At 49.8% G+C, this 26,954-nt stretch overlaps 1 protein-coding gene across 3 annotated transcripts in view; it reads left to right on the top strand.

Annotated features, from left to right (window-relative positions):
• CACNA1C (calcium voltage-gated channel subunit alpha1 C) overlaps positions 1-26,954 on the top strand; it is a 714,534-nt gene that overhangs the window by 394,714 nt on the left and 292,866 nt on the right. The window lies entirely within an intron of this gene.

Genomic DNA, 26,954 nt, shown 5'->3' on the forward strand with positions numbered 1-26,954 from the left:
TGAGATGTATAGAAGGAGGGACAGTGTCTTCCATGTGCTACCTCAGCAGGCTGGATCAGATAGAGATGTGCTGAACGAAGGCCGGGCTCAGCTTGGGGAACTCCTGATGAAAATAGTCCCCTGTGTCGTGGCTCTGCGGGGTACGCCTGGCTTGGGATCTGGCCCCACCTCCAGCTCCTGTGGGACCTTAAGCAAGTCATCCACCATGAGCAGACTAAGTTTTAGCTTTCTTCCTACAAAGTGAAGGAGCTGTACTAGGAGTCCTTAAGGTTGTGTTAACTGATATTCTGTGATATAAAAAGCTCTTCGTTGGGCCGGCCCCATGGCTTAGCAGTTAAGTGCACGTGCTCCGCTGCTGGCGGCCCAGGTTCGGATCCCGGGCGTGCACTGACGCACCGCTTCTCCGGCCATGCTGAGGCCGCGTCCCACATACAGCAACTAGAAGGATGTGCAACTATGACATACAACCATCTACTGGGGCTTTAGGGGAAAAATAAATAAATAAGTAAAATTAAAAAAAAAAAAAAAGCTCTTCGTTGATGGTCAGATGTTTCCTTTTTGAGGTATTTTCAACTTCCCATTTATAGTCAATAATGAATTGTCACCTGTGGGTTTTCCAGGCCCCTAGTGTCTCTCTGCTCCATAAGGATGCTTATTATTATTGTTGTTGTTGTTGTTATTAAACTGAGTCCTTGCCTTACTATTTTTCAATATATTAAGCTAGGGGCAGTGGCTTTCTGACAGTGGGGACCCGATCCGTGCAGAGCCTTTGGCCCTCCTAGTGTTCCCCGAGCTCGTTGGTAACTCCCAGGCTAACTGCACTTCACAGTGGGAGAAGTTGGCCCAGGCCACGTGGATTGAGAGTTATCCTCTCTTCTAGGGATGAACCCAGTCAGGGTCTTCTCACGTGGGAGGATTGTAAAAGATTAAACCAATCTAGAAACTGTCAGAGAAGAGCCAAACCACCAAGCAAGCAAATGAGGAAGGGTAGGAAGTGGGCTGACAAGGCCCCGGGAAGCTCTCCATTGCCTTACACCTTGCTCGGCACCTGGCACTAACAGGCAGTCCATAAATATGGGTGAATTGCCACGATGGCTCAGGTAGAGGAGTGGCTGAGCTCAAGGCCAGAGTTTTCCTTACATCTCAGCCTTGGGGAAGTGGTACTTTTTACCATTAGAAAGCATCCTGCCCTCCAGAGTACACTGGATTAGAAGTCCAGGTTGGGGTCCCAGCTCTGGACCAGAGGTGTGACTTTGGCCAAGTCATTGAACTCTGAGCCTCGGTTTGTGAGCACAAGCACCCCTTCTTCTCAGGCTTGTAGTGAAGTCCTTACAAAATGCACCTGAGCTTGTGGAGAGAGGGGAAGAGAGCGGGGTAAGGTCTCCTACCCGCATGTCCACAGCATGCAGCACAGTGCTGGCATGTCCCAGGTTCTCAACAGAAAATGGATCGATGCATAGAGGGGGGGACAGATGGACAAATCAATGAATAAGAATGTTCTGGGAGCTGCAGAAGATAGACTTCATTTCCTTCGAAAGGGCTGTCCTGCCTTTCTGTAAAGGCCAGGGGGCGGTGCCCTGTGTCTGTTTCTGCCTAGGGCAGCGGTCTCCCTTGGGGAGGTGCGTGGAGGGCTAGACTAACCCAGAAACACCTAAGCACAAAGCTTTAGCTGGGATTCAGCTGTGCTGGGCTAAGCGATCCTTCCTCCATTGCTAGAAGAGCATGTACCAGGCACACCTGTCTGCACAGCAAACCCCAACCTCCAGCCCACTCAGCAGAGAGAGGGTGGAAGGCAGTGGCACCCTGAGAGTGCAGAGCACCAGAGCCAGCACCGAGCGTGCTCCACTGCCTGCCTGCCTGGCTGGAGATAGATGACAGTAATCCCAGAGACGATCATCTGGCCTTTTCTGCAGGGCCCCCCTGCTGCTGCTGTTGTCATGGTCTGTGCTCTGCTGCCATCCTCCATGGCCGTGGAGCCTGCGTCTTGGCAGCCCCGGGGTAATAATTAGGGGTGGGGCAGCTCCCCAGCTGGTGTGATATTTGAGGAGGGGCCTGGGGAAGAAGGGACGGCTGGGACCCAGCCAACAAAAGGAGAAATTAAATGGGCTGTCCTGGGAAGCCATAGTTAGCATTTAAACTCCAGCATGAGCTGTGGGTTTTGCCCGAGAAGCAGGGCTTTGCTGAGGCTTCCGTGCCCCCTCTCCTTCTATTTGTGAGTGCAGTGTATCCGGGCGCGGTTGGGAGGACTCTGGGCAGAGTCACAGAGATATGACGCTATAGTGCCCAAGGCGTGGGCAGCCAGGCCCAGGGCTTTCAAGGCGTCCTGTGCAGGGCGAGGACAAACATGGTGACAGAAAACAAATGAGCCTGGCTCCAGCTGCTCCATAGCCCCTAGACAACGGCCCAGCCCTCACAGAACTTATGATCTCGCACGGCCTTGCCGAGTGCCCTCTGCCCACACTCCGCAGGCCATCAACGTGTGTGGTAGACCCCAAATTTGGAGGGAATTAGGATTTTCTTTCATTTACTGTCAATATCATTCAAACTGCCATTTTGGTTGTGGGGAGACAGCCAGGAAATACTGAAAAAAATACCCCCCACCTCCTTTACTACAACACATGCTGTGTTCTTTCTCTCAAGTAATCCACACCGCACACTTAAGAGATGGGGTGTATTATCCCCATCATACGGCTGAGTAATGTGAGGGGTACTAGCATGCCATGGCTGGCCCGAGTTCACACAGTTACAGTGGAGGAGAAAGGAGGCAAACCTAGGGTGCCTGACTCCTGGACCTCTTTCTACGTCTCCGTAGAGATGTAGAAAGGCCTCCAGAACGCGGCCCAAGGTCTCCCTCGAGAGTATTGCAGAATTTCACCAGCTCTCCTGTGTGGGAAAATCCAGTGAAAGAAGGTCCTCCTGAGGCCTCCAAATGGGCTTCTGGGCTCAGGAGCTGAGGAACTTGGACTTGCCTGGGAATCTGGTAGTCTGGGACCGAGAGGAGGTGGGTGGGGTGAGAGTATTATCCTCGCAGAGCTGGGCTGGGACTTCCAGGCAGCCAGGAGCTCGTGGAAAGCAGCTGTCCTTTTTTGGGCTTTACTTTCTTTCAGTAATGATGAGGACAATAGAAATCATACAATTAATGGTCACAAGTGGGTTAATAATGACTTGGGAATGAGTGAAGGGTCTTGAGAGTGGATTCCAGAGGTAGAAGCAGCCTCAGAAACGCAAGTTGGGTAAATAGAAACCAGCTTGAAGGAGGGGTCTGGGTGTCCCAAGGGAGGGATTTGAATGCATCGTCCCCAGGTAGATGGACAGATTCAGAGACTTCTATGGCCTCTCCAACCTGTCGTCTTTTAGAATCATGTTTCCGTCAGAACATCCCAGGGCTGGACTCTGCCTCCCACGAAACCACCATCTTCACTACCCGGGGTCCCTCAAGACATCAAACCTCAGCACATCTGTGCCTACCGGTTTGTCCAGGGCCACACCACGGCAGGCGTGGGAGCACCTGCCCTGCACGGCAGAGAGGGGGCCACCGTCTGTGGAGAATTTAAAAACAACAATAAAACTGACAAGAAGTTGGTCTGCTTTTTCCTGCCATCATGCCCTGGCGATTCTAAGTGAGGCCAGTGATAAAATGCTCCTGCCCCTGGTCAGGGTGCTCCCTGCCCCACCACCACTCTACAGGGACCCCCCAATCTACATCCCCCTGTCAGCTGTTTGCTTGGTGGTTCTTGGGTTTTGTTTGGTTGGTTGGTTTCTTTTTTAGCCAAAAGGACACCACAGTCAGTTTCATTTGTCTTGCTGGTCAATCCCATGTTTAGTACACAAATTTAGTTTTTTTGTGGTTGTATTTAGGCAACTACCTTGAGAATGGTAAGAAGCCCCAGGAAGGGAGGAGAACAAGCAAGGAAAATACTGTTTTCCTCTTTTTGTTAGTTACTTATAAATGTCACAGAAATATTTCTATTTATTTTGGGTTTTTGCAAAGTGCTTTTTTTAACCGAGGCCTAAATCCAGGGCCTCTCTTGGCAGTGTCCCTTTAAGCAGAACTGAGGGAGGGACAGCGTGGCAGGGATGCGTGGAGCTGCGGAGGTGCTTGTACTGTACAATTTTCTGGGTCCTGACTGATAAATTATCGTGCGTCTTCCGTGTGCTCTGACATGCAATACAATTTGTCCATGTAGCGGTGATGATAGGCTGTCCTGGGCTAATAATCAAGAACCCTTTATTTAGCTCCTTCAGCCTTCTGGAGAAATCTTAAGTAACTGTTCACATCCCTGTATCGGTTTTCTCTTCCACATTTTAGTATAAGTGGAAAAAGCTTTTAACCTTGAGAATTCTACTCGCAGGGGGCTGGGGGCGAGGAAGATGATGTGTTGTTAGCAGTGTAAAGGAAGTGGAGGATCTTGACACTCCAGGCTAGGGTGGCTTTTTCCTGTCCTGCCTCAAAGGAGTGTGAGATTGTCTGGGTCCTAGAGATCGCCCAGTCCACCCTTCATTTTACGGGTGAGAAAAGCAAACCCTGAGAGCTAAGTGACCTGTCCAGGGTCATGTGGTGGATCTATGGCAGATCCATCTGGAGGTAAGGCTGAGCTCCGCTCCCCTGCCAGGGAGGCCTCCGCCACACCACCATCCTTGCCTTGGGCCCCTGCTGTCCCCCCGTCCCCCCAGTGACACTCAAGTCAGTTTAAGCACGTGTTCAACACTCTGCCCAAATGGTTGGGCATTCCCTTGCACGCTTTTCTATGTCAGAGTTATTGGTGGCTTGTGTACTCGTGAAGACAGATGTGTAAATGGCCATGTGCAACACTTGTGTAGTCTAACCCTACCTGGCGCAAAACAGGCTTTGGTGCTCACTTGTCACTGTTTGGACTTGGTCTTGCAAGCCTTAATACCTGAGGCCGCCTGTTTCTTTAAAAGCACGATGCTTGCAGTTTGGGTAACTGAAAAGCCGTAGCTGGACAATGGTCTCGTGATCAAATATGATTTCCAAAGGATGGGACCAACAGTGAGAAGGCATACAGCATTTAATCCATGCATTTTGATGGTAACAACGGTGATGGGCATTCACTAGTTCTCTATCTAGTTATACTCAACTGACGTTTTCACCGCTCTGGGAGCCATCGACTAACCTTTTCTAATAAACTGGGCCCCTAAATAGGTTGGTTAGATTCCAAATGTTTCCCCCTCCGCCTTTCATCCCTGGAGTACAAATACACAAGCCATTTGGGGCAACTTCCAACATGTCCCCCTGTTCCCATGAGGCGCCTCGGGCATCCGTGTCTGCAGTGCCCTGATCATTCTAGCTGTGAACCAAGTGCTGTGGGGAGAGTGGGGGCTCCCACACTGAGGAACTCGTTCACACAACAGCCCTGCCTGATAGACTCTTCAGTCCCAAGGAAAGACACTGCCCCTTTTCTATACAAGAAAAGCCCTTCCTGCAGAGGGATTTGTCCAATTGGGTGTCACACAGGTTTGTTCTGGGCTAAAAGCTGGCACGAAAGGGCTCTGCCAGTGAACAACATTAGAATTAAAGACATAATAATACTAATTAACTTTCCCATGCCCATGCTCTCTGCATTCATTATTTGTATAGAGATAAAGCCTTAAATAACAGGGCTGGCCTCTCCGGGAGCCCCGCTTTGGGGGAGGAAGGCAGTGTCCTCATTATAGCAGGTAAGATGGATGGTGTTCTGTGACTGTGGCACATCCCCAAGGACAACCTGGAGAAGGTACAGCCTCCTTCGGAGCTAGGCCCGTGTCCCAGGATGTGTGCTTCTCCTGGCAGCGTGTGGGGAGGGAGGGGACTGAGCACATGGAAGAAGAGAAGCGATTGCCAGGGACTTGACGGCCTGCCTTCCTGGGCCTGCTGCGAACCATGCAGCCCGGCCCTCAGCCTGGCTGCCTGGGGTTGTGGGAAGGTCCCTCACTCCTCCGGCCTCAGTTTTCTCCTCTATGAATGGGGAAAGGTGGGGTTTAGGTCACAAATTGTTAACCTGGACTGGCTTCAAAGAGTCCTTGAAGTTCCTGAAACTATGCAGAATGCAAACATGCTTCTGGGCATTTTTCGGGGATTAAAAGTCCATTGCTTTCCTCTGATTCTCAAAGAGGTCTCTGACCCAGAGGTTAAGGACCATTGAATGAGATGTTCCCCAAGGACCCGTCTTGCACTCCAGTTAGCGACTTTAGAGCCGCCAGGCCTAATGCATCAGGGTTGTGGAGATGGACGATGGACGCTTGGGTCGAAATGCCCTATAAACAAACTAACTGCTTTAAAGCAATTGACCAAGTCGCCTCCCAGTAATGCTCCCCAAATGCGGTGGCTCTGGGGTCCCCACCTCATCAACAACGGCTCTGGGAAGCTGGCTCCCTCCCTAGGTTATCCTCAAGGTAAGACCCCCAGGACATTATATCAGTTCTGGGCTAACCCCAATGACCATCCCTACTGTTGGGCAGCTTACTGGTTCCCCTGTGATAGAGAATGAAGCCCGTCTCCCCAAGCCTGCTACCTCTCACTCCCTCTCCATCTCCAGAATCTGCGTCCTATGGCTTCCGCTCAGAGGAGATCAGTTGATCTGCAGAGAAAGCGACTCATTTATTAGTAAAATTTAAAATTTTACTAATAAATGAGTAATAATGAGTTTGGGAATGCTTGAGAAAATCTCCCAGAGTACTTGGAAGTATCCTGGGAGAAAATAGAAAAAATTTTATTGGAGAATTGGAGCATCTGGGAAGATTCTGGGAGATGATTCCTGGGAACTGCCCAAGAATCAGAGGGCCCTCTTTGATGAATAAACTTCTGCCTCCACCCTAGTGCAGACAGGTTCCCTTCTCTTGTTTTCCCAAATACCCCCCTTGCTCTAATCACGTTCTTTACCTGGGGTTCAAGGGGTCTGTAAATAGAATTCCAGGGGGTCCACGAACTTGGATGGGAAATAGTTGGATCTTTATTTTCACAGACTTCTTCCTGAAATGTATCATGTTGTTCCTTTATGAATATAGGCAAGAAACTACAATAGTGTCAGCAGTGTCTGTGACTTTGCCCACCACTAAAACTATGGATATTTTCCTATCATGTTAGGATGGTTGCAGATATCGCAAAAGGATTGTTTTCCCTCATCACTACTTTGAAATTCTGGTGGTCCACTTAATTTTGTTATTTAATACATTAATGAAGAAGTACATATATTTTTATATTGCAAATTTGTCTTTTAAATATTTTCGATAACCATATTTCAACACCATTGGTTTTCTTTGCAGTCCTCTATTTCCATTTAGAAACGTTATTCTGAGAAGGGACACACAGGGATCACCAGAACTGCCAAAGGCGTCCAGAGGTTACATAGCCCTGCTCCACATCAACAGTCGCTTCTCAGTCCTGTGCTGCTTGTGTCTGGTTCGTGTTAGGGGTGGAGCTCTGACCTCATGTGAGCGTCAGGGTGGGAGAGACGGAGTGCGGGAGGCGGAAGATGGAGGAGCCAGCCTCGTGTGTGCTGAGAGCTGGAACGAACCACATACCCTACAAGGAAAGGTTCTGAACTTGGCAAACCCCAGCCTGAGTTTGCCCTGGGCGCTCTTTTATGTCCTCGTTAAATAAGAAAATAACCCAGGAGTGTTGGGAAGTACTTGCATCTGTGTGGCCCTGACAGACTTAGGACAGAGCTCAGCAAGCATCTTGAGATCGGTCTGTTTACTTAGTCCCCTTTCAGCTGTTCCCATGGGAGGGAGGGAGGAGCCTTTGGTGTTAATCACCTGGATCAGAGCTAGGAAGCTGCTGAGCTCTGAGCTAATCAAGGCTTGCCCTCCCCCTCCTCAGGCCTCCAGTAGATGGGGGGGCCAGTACACCCTCGTGGTTAGATCATGAGCTCTGGAGTCAGCTAGAACTAGTTTCCAATCCTGGGTTCAAGTCCCAGCACTGTCACTCCCTAACTCTGTGACCTAGGTGCGTTGTTTAATCTCTTTGTGCCTCAGCTTTCCACCATGAAATGGGTTCTGTGCCATTTGGGCAGCCTGGCTTGTCAGGAGCACTAGACGAGTGTACCATCACCATGGTCACAGGCAGACAGCCCTGCAGCCTCTGGGAGGCTCATGAAAAGAAGGGTGGCTGGGGAGCAGTGGAGACTGAAGAGGGGAGGCTTGTGGCAACATTTAATCTGGGGGCCTGGAGTTCTCCTTTTATCCGATCTTACTGACATCCACATCATCACGGCTCCTGGGTGATGAGACCACAGTGTGGCTGCAGCTCTCTGGGTGGAAGAAATGTGCCCTTTCTCCTTGGTTTCTAAGGTATTGTGTCTTCGTGTCCGGTTGAGTGAGGAGTCACCTGTGACTCCAACGTAAACCGTGTAGTTATAAATAGACGGCATACATTCCCAAACAGAGAGGAGGGGGTGAGACACAGAATTAAGTTGGGAATCGTCACTGCCTCATCTGTAAGGATAATGTTAATAGCAATAATCACCATCGTAAGAAAGGAGTTTGTAGCAGAGCCAGGGCAGAGAAAAGAGCCTTTTTCCCATGCCTTCCTGGGGAGAGCTAGACACTCAAACCACGTCAGAACAGAAGGAACCAAAAATACAGCAAAATATCCTTTGCCCCAGTGGCCTTCACAGAGAAACCAGAACAAGACAGCCCACTGCAGAATAGGCCTGGAGGGCAAAAGAAGAGAGGGAGCCCAGGCCTGAATTTATCTACTGGTTTGAACTTTCTCCTTCAATCACTTCTGAAACGTGTTAATGAGCAGGCGATCTAATTGATTAGCGTTTCACCTCCTGGCTTCCCTTTCTGCCAAAGGTGCTAATGAGCAGGGGATCACAGATCCTTCGTGCAAGGTCCTCGAGAGGTCCTGGGATTGGCACCCCTACCTGGAGGACCTCAGCTGAACCCCAGCAAACTGTAAGGATCACTCTGATTTTTAAAACCCTCTGGACAGCTGGTTTTCTTGCCTTGTTGGATCACACACCACACAAGTTAGCAGCAGCACCGCAGGGCCACCTCCTTCCACCCAACCCAAGTCCTCTTGCCTGCCGCCCATCTGCTTGTTCTGCTGATAGCGAATCGCTAGTTCTTCATACTCTTGAAGATGCTCATTCAATCTTATTTCTACTGTCTTTTCTCCAGGCTGCACAATTGTGCATCTTTCACCCTGTCCGTGTGAGTTATCCTTTGTGACCCTAATCACCTTAGTACGTTGTGTTGAACTCTCTCCCAGTTCTCCTTCTCCTGCTTTCGTGTTAGATCCCAGAACTGGACATGGAATCTATTCAAGGCTTTAGCAGAACTGGGTACAGTTACAGGAGGTCTCCTAGTGCTGGCCACTCCCTTTTTTCTAACAAAAGCAGGATGGTTATCCTCTCCAATATACAGCTCTTTGTCAGCCCCAGTCTGCCTTTCTTTTGTGTGTGCATGCTCTATATTTCTTTTCCTGGTAGACAGTGCTGCCCTTCTCCTCATCTGAGCAGCAAGAGTGACGGGGAAGGGAAGCTAGGAAAAGTAAGCAGCGTGGCCAATCTGAACCTGCGTTACCAGCCTCTTTAAGACTTAATCGTCTCCCTGGCATCTTCCAGCACCAATGAGGGGTGCTACAGGAGACAGATAAGCTCTGGGGCAGAAGTGCTTCAGGGGCCTGCAGAGAAATTCCTTTGCAATCTGAACAAAGCCCACTCCGCATCTTAGCAAATACTTTTTACTTCATGGTCCTCTGGAACTTACTGCCAGAGCAGTTGTTCAAAGGGCATGTCTGTGTCCCATTGGGCTTTAATAGTCCCTGCTTGATGCCATCTGGAAAGGGGTCAGGGAATGGTCAGCTTCCAGCATGGGAGCCAGTCAACAGGGAAAAGAGAATGAGATGGAGAAAGAGACCAGCCAGTGCTATTCCTGGGGGCTGGAGACTTAGAAAGACGCAATCTGGATTCCCAGAGCACATGAGTCTTCATACCCATAAGAGGCTGTAATTTGAGTCATATAGGAAGTTAAGAAAGTGAAAACACGAGCAAATGCCAGTGTGATAGAATCATAGTCTCCAGGCTGGAAAAGACTTCAGAGGGATCTGCTCGCACTCCCTCATCCGAGGGGTGGGAAAGCCGGCCTGCCCAGGCTCACACAGCTAGCTACTGCAGGATGGGACCAGAACTGTTAGCCCTGAGCCTTATGTCCTGCTCCCGCCTCCCTCTCTCAGCAAATGAACCTCACTGCTGATTTCAGATACTTAAAAAAAAAGAGAGAGGATATCAGAAAATAACTCCCTCCGCTTTCTCAGTAGCCACCAACAAATAAATTTGTTCCTGTGCCCACCCTTGCCTTTTCCACGTAGCACCCTGCACCCGAGGGCAGCTAGGACCTATGACTGCCTTCTGTGGTCTCCCTCACACTGTCCCTTCCTCTCCACCCTCTCTCTGTAGCCTTAGTTAAATCTACACCATATTTTTCCTAGAAATTGCAACACCTTCTTGCTTGGTCTCCCTGCCTCTGTCCAATCTTGGTCCAGCTGCCACTCAGTAGCTAGTGTTACCTGTCTAAAATGCAGTCCTGATAAAATCAGTTCTCTGTTTAAAAGTCTTAAATTCCTTCAGTGGGGGCCGGCCCGGTGGCTTAGCGGTTAAGTGCGCGCGCTCTGCTACCAGCAGCCCGGGTTCGGACCCCGGGCACACACCGACGCACCACTTCTCTGGCTATGCTGAGGCCGCATCCCACATACAGCAACTATGACATACAACTATCTACTGGGGCTTTGGGGGAAAAAAAGAGGAGGATTGGCAATAGATGTTAGCTCAGAGCCGGTCTTCCTCAGCAAAAAGAGGAGGATTAGCATGGATGTTAGCTGAGGGCTGATCTTCCTCACAAAAAAAAAAAAAAAATCCTTCAGTGGCCCCAGTTTCCCCTTAGGATAATTGTCAAACTCCTTAACATGGCTTGCAGAGAAGTGGTTTGCGCCCTGGATGCACATTAGAATCCCCTGGAGATGGGGCTGGCCCCGTGGCTTAGCGGTTAAGCGCGCACGCTCCGCTGCTGGCGGCCTGGGTTCGGATCCCGGGCGCGCACCGACGCACCGCTTCTCTGGCTATGCTGAGGCCGCGTCCCACATACAGCAACTAGAAGGATGTGCAGCTATGACATACAACTATCTACTGGGGCTTTGGGGGAAAAATAAATAAATAAAAAATATAAAAAAAAAGAATCACCTGGAGATGGTTTACAACTCCAGTGCCCGGGCCTCACTCCTGGGGATTCCACAGACTGGATGTGAGGCGGGCCCGGGGGGTGCTGCACCGGCCCGCTGCAACAGGCTCAGGTGAGCCAAGCAGCAAATTTTCAGAAATTTTGCAAGTGGGTTGTTAACCACAGCCATTATTTAAAATTAAATTATATAAATATACAATTAAATAAATTATGTTAAAAGCAAAGGTGATAAATACTCAAAATTCATCGCTTCCTTATGATTGACTGCACTGTCTTATTAACTGTGCTCTTGAGGTTATTTCCATCGATTGTATCTGTATAGTGGAAATATCATACAATCGTGTGCTATTGCACGTATCCACGCCATGAACACTGACAAATGCCATAAATCAGCCCCCGCAACCCAGGCATTAAATCGTTATATCATTGGGTGGGGCGTGGGAATTGACACAATTTTTTAAAGACTCCTCCAGTTGATTCTACTGAGCAGCCAGAGTTGAGAACCCCCAGCCAGGATCTGGCTCCTCACTACCTCTCTAGCCTCATCTCTTGGAACACTTCTCCTCTACCCCAGCTTCCTTCAGTCCAGCCTTGCAGAACCATCTGCAGGGACCCAAGTATGTCGTGTTATTTCTTGTTTCTGTGCTTTTACTCCTCTACGTGCTGTTCTCCTGCCTGGAACACACATTGCTTCCTTGTCTGCCCGGGAGGCACCTGTTCATTTTTCAGACCTCACCTCAGCATCTTGTCCTGTAGGAAGCCCTTCCCAGTGCCTCCCCTGCCCAAGTCCACCTCTCTGCCTCTGTGACCTGTGCATATTCCCATTATGGTGCGTATAGAATTTTATGGCAAGGATTCCATTTCTCTCTCCTCCTCCACCATTGGACAGTGAGCACCTTGAGGACAGGGGCTTACTAGCACCTAGCATGAGGTAGCCTAAAGCAGCAGATGCTCAGCACATGTTGAGTGGATAAAAGAATGAGTGAAACCAGGTCTCCTGACCCGCAGTGTGGTGCTCCACCCGTCCCACCGTACCACTGACCCAGCCTTTCTAAATTCCTCCTGAACCTGAACCTGGATTATGTTCTGTGCCTACTGCTGGTGCACACAGTATGAAGATGGTTCCCACATTTCTTTTAATTATTTTTAAGATTTTTAATTTATTGAGTTCAGTTTTCTCAGGTTTGGAATTCTCTCCATGCGTTATTCATTCAGTAAGACCAACATTATTCTAGGCCTTGGGATGCAGTGAGGGGCCTGCCTCGCCAGACTTTCAGTTGTGGGTGACTCAGCTGAGGAAATGAGCATCTACCATTAAGAGTGATAAGTGCTGTGGAATGGAAAGCACCTGGCCTCAGGCTCACCTCCTAGTCTGTGGGGTTTCATGAGGACTTGCCAGTGTAGGTCAAGTCTGGTTCTGACACCTGAGGCAAAGAGGAAGGTGGAAAGATGTTCCGTGAAACTGGAGTATCCTGTGTGAGGGCCCCAGAGCCAGAGAGAGCTCAGTGGGTTTAAGGAACTGAAGGAAGTTGGCTCATAGCATGTGGGGGGTGAGTAGTGATAGCTGAGGCTTGAAAACCAGTCAGGGGCCAGGACTGGAGGGCTCTGGGAAGCCCTGGATTCTGGATTCTGTCCTAGAAACAGTGGAACATCACTGAAAGCATAAAGCAGAGGAGCCCCACTCCTCAGAAATATATTTAAGAGAACTCACTCATAGTAGTGGTCCAGGAGAGACAAAACAGGACAGGAAACCATGCCTCTAGTAGGGAAAAGACTGTTGGGATGGATAGAAGGGAACAGATTCAAGAAGCAGAGTCATGGAGCATGATGACCAGATTTGGTGAAGGTGAGGGAGGTCTGAGGGATCTGGTTGGAGAAGTAGGGAGAACTGCTCAGTTCATGGGTTCATCTTTGGGTTTGTAGAGTTGGCGGAGTCTATGACTTACCCAAGTGCAGTTATCTTGGAGGCAGTTAGACTTTTGGATCTGGAGCTTAGAGGAGAGGTGTGGGAGAGAAACACAGACTAAAGTCATCATTTTATAGATGGTAACTGAAACCACAGAAGCAAAGGCCGCTTGTTGTCCAGGAAGAATGGATAGAGTAAGAGGAGATTATGACTTCATAGAACATCAGCATTTAAGAAATGTCCAGAGTAGAAAGAGCTGGTGACGGAGGTGAGACCAAGTGGCCAGAGAGGTACAGAGAAAACCAGGAGACTATGGAGTCGTGGAAGCCAAAGAAGACGTGTTTGGAGGAGCGAGTGGTGAACAGAGTCCCACGTTCTTGCTGATAGGAGAGGTCAATAAGATAAGGACTGAGGCATGACCATTGGATTCAGAACATGATGCTCATTGGTGAGTTTGGCAAGAGCGTCGGCAGAGTAATGAGCAGAGGCTGGGACACACCATGTTGGTAGGAGGTGAGATGATGGAAACAAGTGTATAAACTCCTTTAGGACATTTGCCTAGGAAAGAGAGACGTGAGAGGGCAATATATGGAGGGGAGTTTTGTGGAATCAAGGAAGGTTTTCTGGTTTTGTTGTTTGTTTTTAAGTAGGAATGGCAAGCTGGCTAAATTTAGAGTAAAAAGGAAGATTGTGAGCCTGTCCTCCCAAGGAAGGAGAATAGACCTTTTAATATGATCAGTGCCATATGTCGTTCTGAACCCCTGTGTCTACCTAATAGACATTTAGAATTGTCAAAGACATTTCCTTGCTTAGCCTCATTTCTTTGATAACTGCTTCTGCAGATTCTCCATTGCCTCCTAATTGTCCACACTTGGGCCTTCATTTTTCTTTTCCTTGACAGATTTTTTAAATAAGCCTTCTGTCACTAGCCTTTCGGGGGCATCATTAATTCTGTGTGTTTGTGCTCTGTTCTTGCTTCTGCTCTGCTCCAGCCCACCCTTTCTGGGCAAGTTCCAACTGGTTAGAATGTACTCATGTAGTTGCTGCCTCTCTTATTTCTCATTTATCAGAGTTTACAGACAGCTGCCTAAGATGCCGCCTATTTCCAGCCTGAGGAAATCACAGTGGCTGGATTTTTATTGCAGCATCTCTCAAAAATACTTGTAGAAATCACAGAATCCTAGAACTTTATTATTGGAGTGGAAGTTGAGAGGTTATCTAACCCATCCCCTTACTTCTAGACAGTTCATTTCCTAAAGTCTCTATAAATGGATCTTCCTCTTTAAGATTTCTACATAGGAGATCACAACCCAGGCCTTATGATTAAGGTGACCATATAATTTAGCATTCACAGAGGGATACTTGCAAGAAGGAAAGGGAGCCCTGACCAAACAGGACACCAGGACAACTGAGGTAAATTGAGACTGTCCTGGGCTAACCAGGACATACAGTCACCCTACATATGACAACTATGATGGACAGAACCTGTGAAAATCTTTTTTGGCTAATGTTTAACATTAGGAGATAGTCCCTGAACGTTTACTATAGGACAGAAGTTGTTCTAGATACTGGAACCAAAAATGAATAAGATACAATCCTTGCCTTAAAATATTGTTGGGGAAGAGACACAAATACAGTTTGCCATAATTCAGTTTGATAAGTTTTGATTTCAGTTTTGATAAGGAATAGCTTTATGAACAAAGTGCTTTGGGAACACAACAAAAGAAGTGGTTAGATTGGAGGGGTTCAAGAATCAGAGGAGGTAACATGAGAGCTAGGCTTTGAAGAATGATCAGGATTACTTTGGGAGTAGGGTTGTAGACAGCGGGGAAATGTGAAGATGTGAAGAGAGAGTGTGACCAGAGGACAGTGTGTATAAAAGAGAGAGGCAGGAAATAAAGCTGGGAAATGGGTTGGGGCCCCGCTAAGGAGATTTAACCTTTTGGAGGCATCATTAATTCCACGCGTTTGTGATTTCTTGTGCAAGTGCAGGGCTGTGGCATGCTGAAGTTTAGTAGACACGTCTGGTGAAGGTGTGGAGAAGGCCAGAGTAGGGAATGATTGGGGGTGGCGAGGCCAGCTCGAAGACTCTCCACACAGCAGTGGGGATGGAGTGGCCCTGAACTAAGGCCGTGTCAAGGAGGACAATGAGGAGAAGAACTTGGCAGTAGAAATGATGGGACTTAGTGCCTGACATGCAAAGTGAGGAACACGAAGCTGCCAACACCTGAAGGGGTCTACTTTGGAGGACCAAGAAGATGGGCTTCCCTTCCCTGAGACATGGAGTAATAAATGGGCTGGGTCTAACACTACTGAAGACAGTTTGGGCATGTGTTTAGGGGCTTGTGGTACTTCCACACGGAGACGCCCATTGTATCTCTAGGTCTGGGGCTGAAGGGACAGACTTGTGCTGGAAACATTGATTCCTCAGTGCATTGTGGTAGATGACATGGTGGTAGATGAGATTAGTCAGGGAAGAAGTGTGGAACTGAGAGGACTTGAGAACCCAGGGTTGACCTTTGGGAAGCACCTAACCCCAAAGAAAGGGGAAGTATGAAAGGATGTTCAGAAGGAACCCTTAGCAAGGTGGGAGAGAACCAAGAGGAGGAGTGCCGATGATGCCAGTGGTGACCAAGGAGAGGCCACTGGGTTTCAGAACTAGGTGGTCATTTGGGTATCTTTAAAAGACCAGTTTTAATAAAGCCATTGGGCAGGAGCCATGGCTGGAGTGGGCTGGGAGATGGAGAGGAGAAAACAGCAAAGTGTAGCCTGTTCCGTTCACATTTGGAGTTGAGGCAGAGAAGAAAGTTTGCAGTTTGCAGGTGAGCTAGGGTTTCACAAAAAGTATTTCTTTTCAGATTAATGGAGTCTTAAGGAAGTCCATTTTTACAGTGAATTCTTAAAGAACACCCACTCTGGGCTCTTTAGTATAATAAAGACCTAACTGTGCCCTCTAGACGTGTGCTATCCAGTACATTAGCCTCTAGGCAAATGTGGTTATTTAAATTTAAATTAAATTAAATAAAAAATTCAGTTCTTCAATCTTACTAGCCATGTAGCAAGTGCTCGGCAGCCACCTGGTTCCTGGCTGCTGTATGGGACAGCATAGATGTAGAGCATTGCCATCGCCACAGAAGTCTTGTTGGACAGCGTGGCTCTAGACTTCACCACATGTGACCATCTTCCCAGGCCTGTGTTGTAGACTGTAGTATGCTATCAGTGTTATCTGGTTTCCAAACCCAATTCTAAAGGGAAGAAAGCCAGATGATATTTTTATCAGATATGCTGAAGAATTCTTATAATTTTAAAGTCAACATTTTCCCCAGACGTCAACCTATAATAAATTGTTCCATTATGTTAAACAAAAGAAAGAGAGAAATGTAAATAATATAAATATAAAAAATAATCTTTTGGATGAACCCTCTATTTACAGTCTTTTCATAGTTACCATCAAACTATTTCCATCTGATAATTAGCCTTTGTTATTAGCCTTTGTGCATCCACAGCAACTTAATTTTTCTAATTTTTTTAAAGTTATGTGCTCATTAGAAATAGTTGGCAACAGTAGCCTCTTCCTTCCAGGAAGCTACAGGAGCCCTCCTGGCTTTCCACCTGTCTGGGCACCTTCCAGCAGACCTTGTCAGCTGGTGGGAAGAGAAAGCATCCGATTTGCTGGCTCCTTGGCTGTATCCATCGGGGGGCGGTGGATTTCTGAGAAACCATTGTGTCTGGGCACAGGCCCAGAGCATGCCTCTCACTTCTCCCTGAGCTACTTTCCTCTTTACCCTTCAGCGGGAATTTGTCTTCTGGCGATTTTACGTCTCCAAGATGCTTGTGTCTAAAAAGGTCTTTGCAGTGTTGTCTGTGCGGAGGACTTGCACAAGGCTGGAGGAGTTCGCAGGCACCCAGGTGGGAGGCAGAGGGTTGTACCTGAGTCAGCCGGTGGCCTCTACCTAGGAGAGGAGAGCACATTGACTGGATGTTCTCAGGGGATGTGTCGATGGGCACGTTCAGCAGACATCTGGCAACTAGAGAGCTTTTCTTGACGTCCATCTGGCCTTCACTAGTTTGCTTAACCTCCTACGGCAACCCTAGCATCTAATCAGAACAGTGCGCCATTGGTAGACCACTGACTAATGTTAACCCTCTAAAATTAGTACCAACAGCAAAGTACTGCCCCGCACTTCAAGCCTCCAGACACATGCCCATCGGCCAAACCTCACTCTGGTAGCCACTCCTGGAATTAACAGCTCTGTAGCCTGAAACTAAGGCTGCAACTTCATCTTCCACAGAAATCTGGGCTCACTAGGAGAGGCAAGGCCTCCAGACCAGTGTGTCACAACAGAGGCTGCCTGACAACAGCAGAACAGGTAGCCTGGGCTGAGGAGGCCTCTTTAAGTGATAACTAGCTGAGCAGAGTGGGGGCAAGCAGTGTGTGAGTGACCTCCAGCTCTAGACCTCGACAATGGGCTCATCCCCAGCTGGCCTGGGCCTCCAACACCTGCCCATCCAGGGAAGGCCATGGCATCCAGTGGTGGAGCTAGAATACAGGCTTCCAAATGCTGGAATCCTTCTCATTTTCCAGCTCTGTCATCAACTAGCTGTGTGGCCTTGGGCAAGAGGAAAGAGATTTGGAGGCTGACAGTCCAAACCTCACCTCCCCACTTGCTAGCCGCATGGTTTGGGGCGAACCACTGAACTTCTCTAAGCCTCCATTTCCAGTCTGTAAAAGACGATGGGAATACTTACTTTGCAGGCTTGTTGTGGAGATTAAATGATGTGTATCAAATGTCTAAAATAGACGGTCAGTAGATGTTAGTTTCCCACATTCTCTTCATTTTAAATCCTTGTTGGGTCTAAAATTCCATCATCCCAACAACCCTTCAAGGTAGTGTCTAATCTCTGAGTTAGCCTGAAAAGGAGGCTGGGAAAGAAGCTGCCCAGTTTGCTCAAGGACCCTGGGTGAGCCAAGCGTGGGCCAGTCCTGTGCGATCAGTGCTGTCCTCTTCCTGCTCCTGGCATAGCTTCTCTCTGCTGCGAACACCGGAGCCATTCCCCATCTCACGGGGCCAACCTGGACACAGCCGTGGTAGATACAGGCTCCAGAATCGCAGGGCTTGAAAACAGTGTGTGACTACTAAAAGAAAACTTTCTCCATTCCTTGATGCTTGATTTTCAAGGAGAAGGGTAGAATAAATCTGAGCCCCTCCTCCAAGTACACCTTTAAATATTAAGCCTTTTACTTAATTATAAAAGAAGCAATACCCTGCTGCCTGGAGAAAATGTCCATCTTCTCTTCTTGGTGGAGACGGTGTCATCTCACTTACTGTATATGTAAATATGTAAAAAACTGTCAGACCCTGGGTGGGGTTCTGGAATGCCTCTCCCCTGAGCCCACCCAAGAGAGTCTTCAGAGATGCAGTGGGGAAGGGGGGGTGGGCTGAGAAGAGGGCTGCAGGAGGGAAGGGATAAGGAATAGGACTCTGACAGGAAAGGTCTTCCTTACCCAGGGCTGTCAGGATCAGGGCCAGAGCCCACCCTCAGAGAAAACCTATCAAGTAGTGCCAGCCCAGTCTGTCCTGGGTTAGAAGTTTGCACTGTCTGTTTCCCATCTGTAGCTAGGCTAGATGTACTATAAGCTCCATCTGCAAAGCCAGTCTGAGGCTAGACTTTGGTTCAGTCAGGATCCAAATTCTGCATTGTCAGCTTGTCTAATTTCATAGGTTTGTATTTTGTATTTGTTTCCTTTTTTCTTGGTTTCCTAGTGAAATTTTCATATGAAAATTCCTAGCTTTATTTTAGGTGAATAAAGGGAAAAGGATTTTTTTCCATGACTCTTAAGATAGAAGGAATCAGTGCTCCCCTACCGGCCATAGGTGGTAGTTACAGGGAAAGTGAGGTAAGCGTCCCTCAGAGTTCTTGGAAGAGCAGGTTCTGCTGGAACTGTCCAGGGGACAGTAGATACCAGGCTGGAGCTGTGTCTTCCTTCCTGTCTGAGTTTCCTATATATACCTTACAAGGTGGGACCTCTGTGCACATCAGTGAGCCCTGTGATTTGAGAAAAGTAGGCATTGGACAGGGACCTGACTTGCTCTTTTATATTTGTAACAGCCTAGATCTGAGCCACATGAGCAGTTACTCATATCGTATCCACCTTTTATTGAGAGTTTAGAATGTTCTAGGCACTGACATACATTGTCTTATGTAATCCTTACAAGCCAGTATCAAGTATTAGGGTCCCCGGTTTTCAAATGGAGAAACTGAGGCTCAGAGAGATTAATTTGTCAAGATCACATAGTGAGTAGACACTGGGTGGCTCGCTGGAGCCTGGGCACCCAGCCCCATGGTCTGCTCTCCCGACACTGAACTTCAGCAGCAGATGGCCCTGTCCAGTTGAAGGGGTTCAGCTGACGTGGGAAGTGCATGTGAATGGTATGTTTTGTACAGTCTGGGCCATTGAGTCCAATACCCTGGTTGAATAAATAGAGCTTCTAGAAAATAAGATCCTTCTTAGGGTGCTGAGTTATTCCCTGAGGTTCTGCCTGTGCCAAGTTGTGTATGTTTCAGTGATATGCGTCTGCTCTCCAGGCCTTCTGAGATGGGGAACAACAGAAAGAAGTGCAGAGAGGGAGCCCACTGGGACATGTGGACCTAGTTGCAGCTTGATTACTCCTGCGTGTGTCACTAGCAGAGCTGTTCCTGCTCCCTTTGCAGGGCTGAGGAAGCAAAAGTGTATCCAAGAAGAGGGGTATTTTTTCTCTTTCTGTGTCTGGGAGGCAGAAGGGCAGTCCAGCTGAACCAGTGGCTTGGGGCAGGCCTGACGGGGTCTGTGGCCTGGGGAACGTGCTGAACTGTGATTCAGCTCAGCAGTGGCTTGCTGCCCAGGCCTTGTGGTCCTCCAAGACACCAGCCGAGGATCCTGAACCCTTGGGCCCCTGTGAACAGGGTGAGTTGTTGTCACCAGGACTTGCCTTGTCACCACCTATTAAATTTTCTGGGGACCCAGCAGCCCCCGGCCTGTGGCCACACAGCAGCCTCCTCCTGGCCAAGAGCTCTGGCATGAAGCTAGGCCTCTCCGACTATTCAGTGTTTCATTAGTGGTTTTCCAAAGGCCTGGGTCCAAGCTTGGCTGGGCCATGCTGTTCGGAAGTGCATGAACACTTAAGATAACCAAACTGTTGAAGGATCCCAAACCCAGGAATCTGGTCACTTGGAAGTCCAGGCTGGAGGCCTGGGGAAGGCTGCCATATTGTCTCAGCTCTTTCCTCATCTGGATACCTCTGTGCCATACATCTGTCTCTCTTGAGTTATCTAGCCTGTTAGAAGTTCTGAACTATTTGGGGTTTGCTAAAAGAGGTTTTCATATCTGATGAAAGCTTTGGACTGTCTCCCCAGAACAATGTAGCCATGCACATGCATACAACATTTTGCTTAGAATTGCCAGATGTTCACAAGGCACCCTCTAAAGGTGGCTCCTGTTGAGAACCCCTGTGCTAAACAACAGTTGTTCCAGCCTTCGACATGGGCAACTGTGGAGTGTTATCTCACCAAGAGGAAGAGTTCACAGATTTTTGGGGTTTTGTTTTTGAAATGCCAAAAGCCCTCGAGTTGCAGAATAGGACCTAAACCATTGGAATCACTGCAGACTTCACAGGCAAGAGTTCACTCAGGGGAGTGACAGGCCCATCCAGGCACAGAGTCTCTCTGGGGCAATGAGTCAGAGCCCCCAGGAGCTTCAGGGGTCTAGGGACTAGTCAAGGATGGGGCGGCGTGGGATATCCCAGCTGCTGCTAAGGGCAGGGTGCTGAGGGAAACACAGAGCTTTGAGGGGGGCGCACCTGCATTCAGGTGCTGACTGCTGGCGGCCATGCGGTCCCAGGCAAGTCCCGAGCCCTTGGCCCTGTGAATGGCAATGAAGCTTGTGGTGGCAGGGGAATTAGGTGTACAAAGTGTCTGGCATGAAGGAGGAGCTCCATAAACTGAACGGGGCTGATGGTTGAGATAGCGGAGTAGTGAGACTCAACAAGACTGAGACACACCGTATTATAAGTGAGTGGTGTTAGTGTCTACACAGTGCTTCCTGCTGGTTCCTCAAGCCAGGAGCTTTTTGAGAGATCTTATGTACTTCTCTCCCTCCTCACCTGCCACCCAACCCCCCACCCCTGCCCGCCCCAGAGCTTCTGATTTGGGGGGAGGAGAGGACAGTGAGGAGGAAGCACAGTTAGGTGTTTTGGCAGCTGGCTATGGCAGATGGCATGATTTGCTCCGAAAATGAGCTGCAGCAGGCGCCCTTGGCAGGAGGGGCTCTCAAGTGTGAGCGCCCTGAGGGCTGGTCCTGGAGACCTCCTGCTCCAGTCCTGGGCCTGCAGTTCCTGACTCCACCATCGGCTCATGGACAGGCTCGGGTTGGGATCAACTCAGGCCAGGCCGGAGAGACAATTGGGAGAAAGAGGCTATATGGATTCTTCCAGAGGGTGGGGGAGGGCTTCTCACTGTTGTGCTCTAAAGATTAATGCACTCTTTTAAAGTCATTATTTGCATCTTCTGAGTTCTGTTGCCCTCGGGCAAACCCGAGTAGCCAAGCCTACTTAGCCCTATGAGGGCCTCCTCCACCCGTCTGCCCTCCCCAGGAGAATCCCTGACACGAGTCTCCTGGCCAAGAAAACTGTATCAAGCCTTATTTTATGCAGTTTGTATTATAAAAGCAATAGGTATTTTTTTGTCTTTACGTAAAAAGTTAGCACATCGAGTAAGCTTTTCCAAACCGCATGCCCTGTATTTGGATGGGTGCCCCTGAGAGAGCGTGTCCCTCCCCTCTGAGCATCCTGAGGTACTTGGCTGTCAACACCCTGCCTTGGAGGAAGGGTGTGGCTAGGTCTCAGGGGAGTGAGTATGGGTACCTGACTGTGTTTAGTTGTGGGGAGATAGCCTTTCCTTTCTGTCCCACCTTGTCCCCTGTCCCTGAGTGAAGCCCTAGCTGAGCAGGAACGGCCACAGCTGATCTGCCACTGTCTGTGTGAGTGATGTCGCTGCTTTTGCCAGCCTCCTCCGACCGTCAGATGCCCACACATATTTTGACAGGTTGTCTAACTGCTATTGACATTTTATAAACAGATAGTCTTGGCCTCTGTGGAAGAGAAGGACAGTGAGGTGGGGTGAGGCTAAATGAGGACAGAGCTCTGGTTTGAGAGTCAGGAGACCTGCCGCTTATGAGCCAGATGGCTTCTGGAAGCCACATCTCCTTATCTGCAAGTTGGGTAGCTTGGGTCCTCGATACCTCGGGTCCTCCCCACCTTCCACGGAGTTGTCGTTATAGGGTGAGATTCTGTCTAGGGAAACACTTTGAAATGTGCCGTTCCAGAGTTCCAAGTCTGAAGCGAGTTTCCTATGCTGCTCAAAGCTGTGGACAGAAACGGGGATGCCCTGGGTCCAGAGAAGTGGGTGAGTGGCATCTAAAGCTGCGCTGAGCAGGTCCTGGATTGGGCGTCCCGGCAGAGACCCCACAGGTTAGGAAACAGCGAGGAGCAGGGAGACTATGACACGTTCTTACTTGGAGACTTAAGAATGGAAAGGGTCCTTGAAACGCTGTGATGGGGAAGCCAGAGAGTGGTCCTGAAGGCAGGCAGGGGAAGAAATTCCCCAAGGGAGCTGGACCGTGCTGGGTGCATGTGTGGCCAACCATCCTCTGCCCAACTCATGGGATCATATTTCTAAAACATGAATTTGATCGTGCAACATCCCTTTAAGAAGGCTTCAATGACTCCCATCACCCAAGGAGTGAGTCTGGGCTCCTAGCACAACACAGAAGCCCTTGGAGTGCTGGCCCCACTCACCCGGCTGTTCCCCAACACGTAGCACCTTGCAGCCATTCCAAACCACCGCCATTTCCCAAACTTCCCCCAAGCTCTTGGCACATACTGTTTGCTCTGCCTAGAATGCCCTTCACCATTGTCCTTGAAGGGGCAACTCAGATGTCAGCTCATTGGTGAAGCCTTCCCTGACCCTCCTGTCCCTCCGTGGGGAGGTCTGTGGTCGTGAACTCACAGATCAGTGCTCTTCCGCCTGTATCCCAGCTCCCCTAGATGGAGAGTCCCCCAGCAGGGCCCACGTCTGGTCCACCATTGTTCCCGAGCACAGCACCTGGCTCACGAGAAGTGCTGGGGACGTGCAGACTGACCAGCTGACCCTGGCCTAGTATACCTTTCCATGATCTTGCACTCTGGGCTGATTCCACATCTCACTTCTGTCCCCAAGCCTCTGCTCTTCTGAGGCCAAATGGCCATTTCCTCCATGACCTCATAGGAGCCTTCAGTGTCTGAGTGAGTGGGTAGGGGAGGACCCGCGGCCTGACCCCCTGGAGACCACATTAGTGGCCTGGCTTGTCAAGGTGGGCCCAGCGACGCACATCTTGGAGGCTGAGCAGTGTGTAAGGTGCAGGGATGTGTAAGTCAAGGATCCACAGAGCTGGAGGGAGCCTACGGCTGCTGCCTCAGGCTGAAGGGGAGAAGAGGCTTCTAAACCACACTGAGAAAACTTCTTCCCGCCCCTGCCCCCACTGTCCCGTCATTCTCACCATCGTCATCACCAGCTCTCCTCTGTCCTGAGAGACAATTAACTGGTGTTAACTTCTAATCGCCAGCTCCCTCTCCCACTCACCCCTGCTGACGTCCTCAGGAAGAGCTAGAGGACAGCTGGTTGGCTCCAGTTCCCCAGGAGGACGTCGGCTGTCCCCTGGACAGTTGCGCACAGGGCGCCCAGCAGCGCACCTACTGCAGGCTGTGTATGCCTCAGCACAGCTTCTCTCCACGTGGAGCTTCAAGGATGAGGGCTGGACCCGTCAAGTGGGGAGAACTCGTTCAGCGGGTCTGAGCACACAGGAGCAGCAACAGGAAGATTTTGCTTTATTTTACAGGGAGCCAAAGAGAAGAGTGATTTGGCTCCAGGATCTCTCAAAGAACAGAACATGAAAATAAGAGAAAGAGACACGGGACAGGCTGCTCCAGTGAAAATGTCTAGGGAGACAGGAGGCCTCAGGAGTGTTGAGCCTGTTTTGTCACACTAAGCAGGGTTGTTATTAGGAATATTGAATGTGCGTTATCCCAGCACCCCGAGGGAAGTGAGTTGTGTCACCCTTGAAGCTGATTAGATTGGGGATTAATCATGGAGTTGGCAGCGGGCCCTGACAGATATGCCTGGAGCGAGGGTGGGCATCAGGGCTTGCAGCCACAGGTGGGAGACACCTTGGGCAGAGGAGGGGCAAGTCGCCTTGAAGGCAGAGCCCCAGTCCTGGGCTCAGAGGCTCGCTGGGGAGCACGCGCCCCCATGGAGCTCCAGGCAGCCCCCTCCATGACCTCATAGGAGCCTTCAGTGTCTGAGTGAGTGGGTAGGGGAGGGCCCACGGAGCTCAGCCTGGAGCTCACAGTGGGTTCACGGCACAGAGCTAACAGCGCGCCAGCTGTGACCTTGAACCAGCCACTTGACCTTTCTGACCAGAGCGGATCTTTTTACTGAGGAGGAAATGGAGGCTCCAAGGGGCTGAAAACACCTCCCAGGGTTGTGGGGAAGACAAGGGAGATGAGCGTGGAGTGCTTTGTGGACTGGAAGCAAGGAGGAGGCCTCACCAGTCCTTAAAGAGCGCTGGGGGGGTGGGGGTGGGGGCCCCGTAGGGGGTTGTATGAGAACCTCGGACCCTCGCTCCTCAGAGTTCCTTCCTGATCCAGGGCCAGAGTGGACAGAGGCCTCATCATTAGGCGATTCATTTCTTTCTGTCTTAAAAGTAGCAGGGCCTCCTAGAGCCTTCCATTTAGCCCCAGAAACAATCTATTATGAACTAACATCTCAGAGTCAGCAACTCAGAAGTGGAGAGAAGTGTCCCAGGGGAGGGAAGAGGGTGCCCAGCCTGCTCCACCAGCTTCTCCTAAGACCACGCCACTGAAGGTCTTCCAGGACCCACTCGGAACCTCCCGGCTCTTCCTGTCACCAGGGCACAATTTCTTGGGCATCTTGATTCAGCAGGGACAGTGGCGGACAGCATGGAGGGATGGAGTAGGCAAACCTGCCCGAGGTCAGGGGGGCCCAGTGGTTTTTTATGCTCTAAAACGCATGAGTAATGACCCTGAGATGCCGTCTCAGTGCCCTGGGCCACAGACCCCAGAAAAACAGAGCTTTTTGCACAGTTTGACCGGTGCCCTCTCCCCACACCGGTTTACTCTCCTCGCGTTAGAGAGCTGCTCACAATGGCCTCAGATCATTAGTAACTTAGAATAGGCTCATTGTTCAGTCTGAGCCCTGGCTTTCCTGTCTCTTGGCTTTTCAGAAATGTTGATGCAAAAGCATCTGCTTTTAAGCGTCAAGGGTTTGATCCCCCTGGCAAGGGATTTAGGAGATTTAGACAATGAGTCTTACAGCAACAGCGGCCCATTTTTAAAAATTTCCCTTCCTGGAGGTGAAAGCAAAGGGGGTGAGTTCCTGAAGCTGGACCATCGAGCACGGGGTCAGTGCCTGGTGCCTTGCACCATCTCATTCCTTCCTCATGACAACGCTGTGGGGTGGGCAATGTTAAACCCGTTTTACAGAAGGCAGAACTGAGGCTTGGTGAAGTTAGACAACTTGCCCATTCAATGGATGGCTGGTAGACCGGGATTCAAACACGACCTCATTCAACTCTAGAAACCAGGTCATTCCTTTGTGTCCCATTGCCTTAACCCAAAGGCTAGCCCAGAAGGAGGCACTTAGCGATGAGGACTGGCTCACTGGGAAGCAGGCTTCAGAGGGCTCATATGGAGCAGGTGCTTGTGTGGTCCATCCTGACGCCAGCACCACCAGGGCATCACCAGTGTTAAAAGCATATGATTTGGAGTCAGAGGGACCTGGGTTCGAGGGCCTGCTCCACCACCCACTTGCTATTTCTGTGACCTTGGCCTCGACAAGCTTCAGTGTCCCCATTGGTGACATGTTAACCCTCAGAGGGCTGCTCCGAATATTGAACAGAATAGTGCAAATCAAGTGCTCAGCACGGCCCAGATTAGTTTAGGGTCCCCGTTACACAGCCCACTGCACTCTCTGCTCTCGCTTGAAGCACTCTTCTCTCTTATCTATCTGCCTCCCCCGCAAGTCACCTAAGACCTAGCAGCCTGTCTGGCCTTTCACTCCTGCATCTGAGGTCAGTGAACCTTTGATGGCTGACTATTAGCTACAACTATTATTGCTGTTGCTTCCCTACCTGTAGACCCCACCCTCTACTTTAGCCCTATGCCCCCGCTCCTGCCCTGCCCCCCATGCACCTCCCTCCTTTGAGCCTTTCCTCCAAGGTTTCCTGCCTCCCCACTGCCCTTGGTGCTCCCTCACTCTGCATACCCTTCCTTTTAGTAAGTCTCTCCCAGCGACTTCCCCACGACCTTCTCAGAATAACTGAGGTACTCGTGGTGACACCTCAGGGCTTGGTACAGGACAAGATTCTTCTCTTACCACTGCGTGCATGTTTTTGATGCTTCAGCCCTTTTGGGTCTGTGGGGCCCCCTTGTGGGGTTAGTGGGTGGGAACATGCACTCTTGCCTCCACCAGCAGGCCAGTGCCAGGCTGAGCATGCAGCAGGCTCTCAGGAGCACTAGGTCTGTGGATGGTAAATAAGGGCGCTAATGGATCAGTGTTGAGGCATGTTTGGTGGGTGTGGGTGATCACCTTTTGGCTTGTTTCCTGCTTATTAGAAGCTTCATGATCAAGGTTGGAGAAGTGGTTAAATTGTTTTTGAAGGAAGGGCTAAAGTTTGCCTTTTTGTTTTTCATGCTCCACCATCATCCAGCCATGCATCTGCATCCCAAAACATTTATTTGGCACTTATCTCCACATGGTCCTCTAGACGGCCTTG

This window comes from Ceratotherium simum, chromosome 17 (assembly GCF_057802395.1).
Source record: "Ceratotherium simum simum isolate JZ-2026a chromosome 17, ASM5780239v1, whole genome shotgun sequence".
NCBI classification, from domain to species: Eukaryota; Metazoa; Chordata; class Mammalia; order Perissodactyla; family Rhinocerotidae; genus Ceratotherium; species Ceratotherium simum.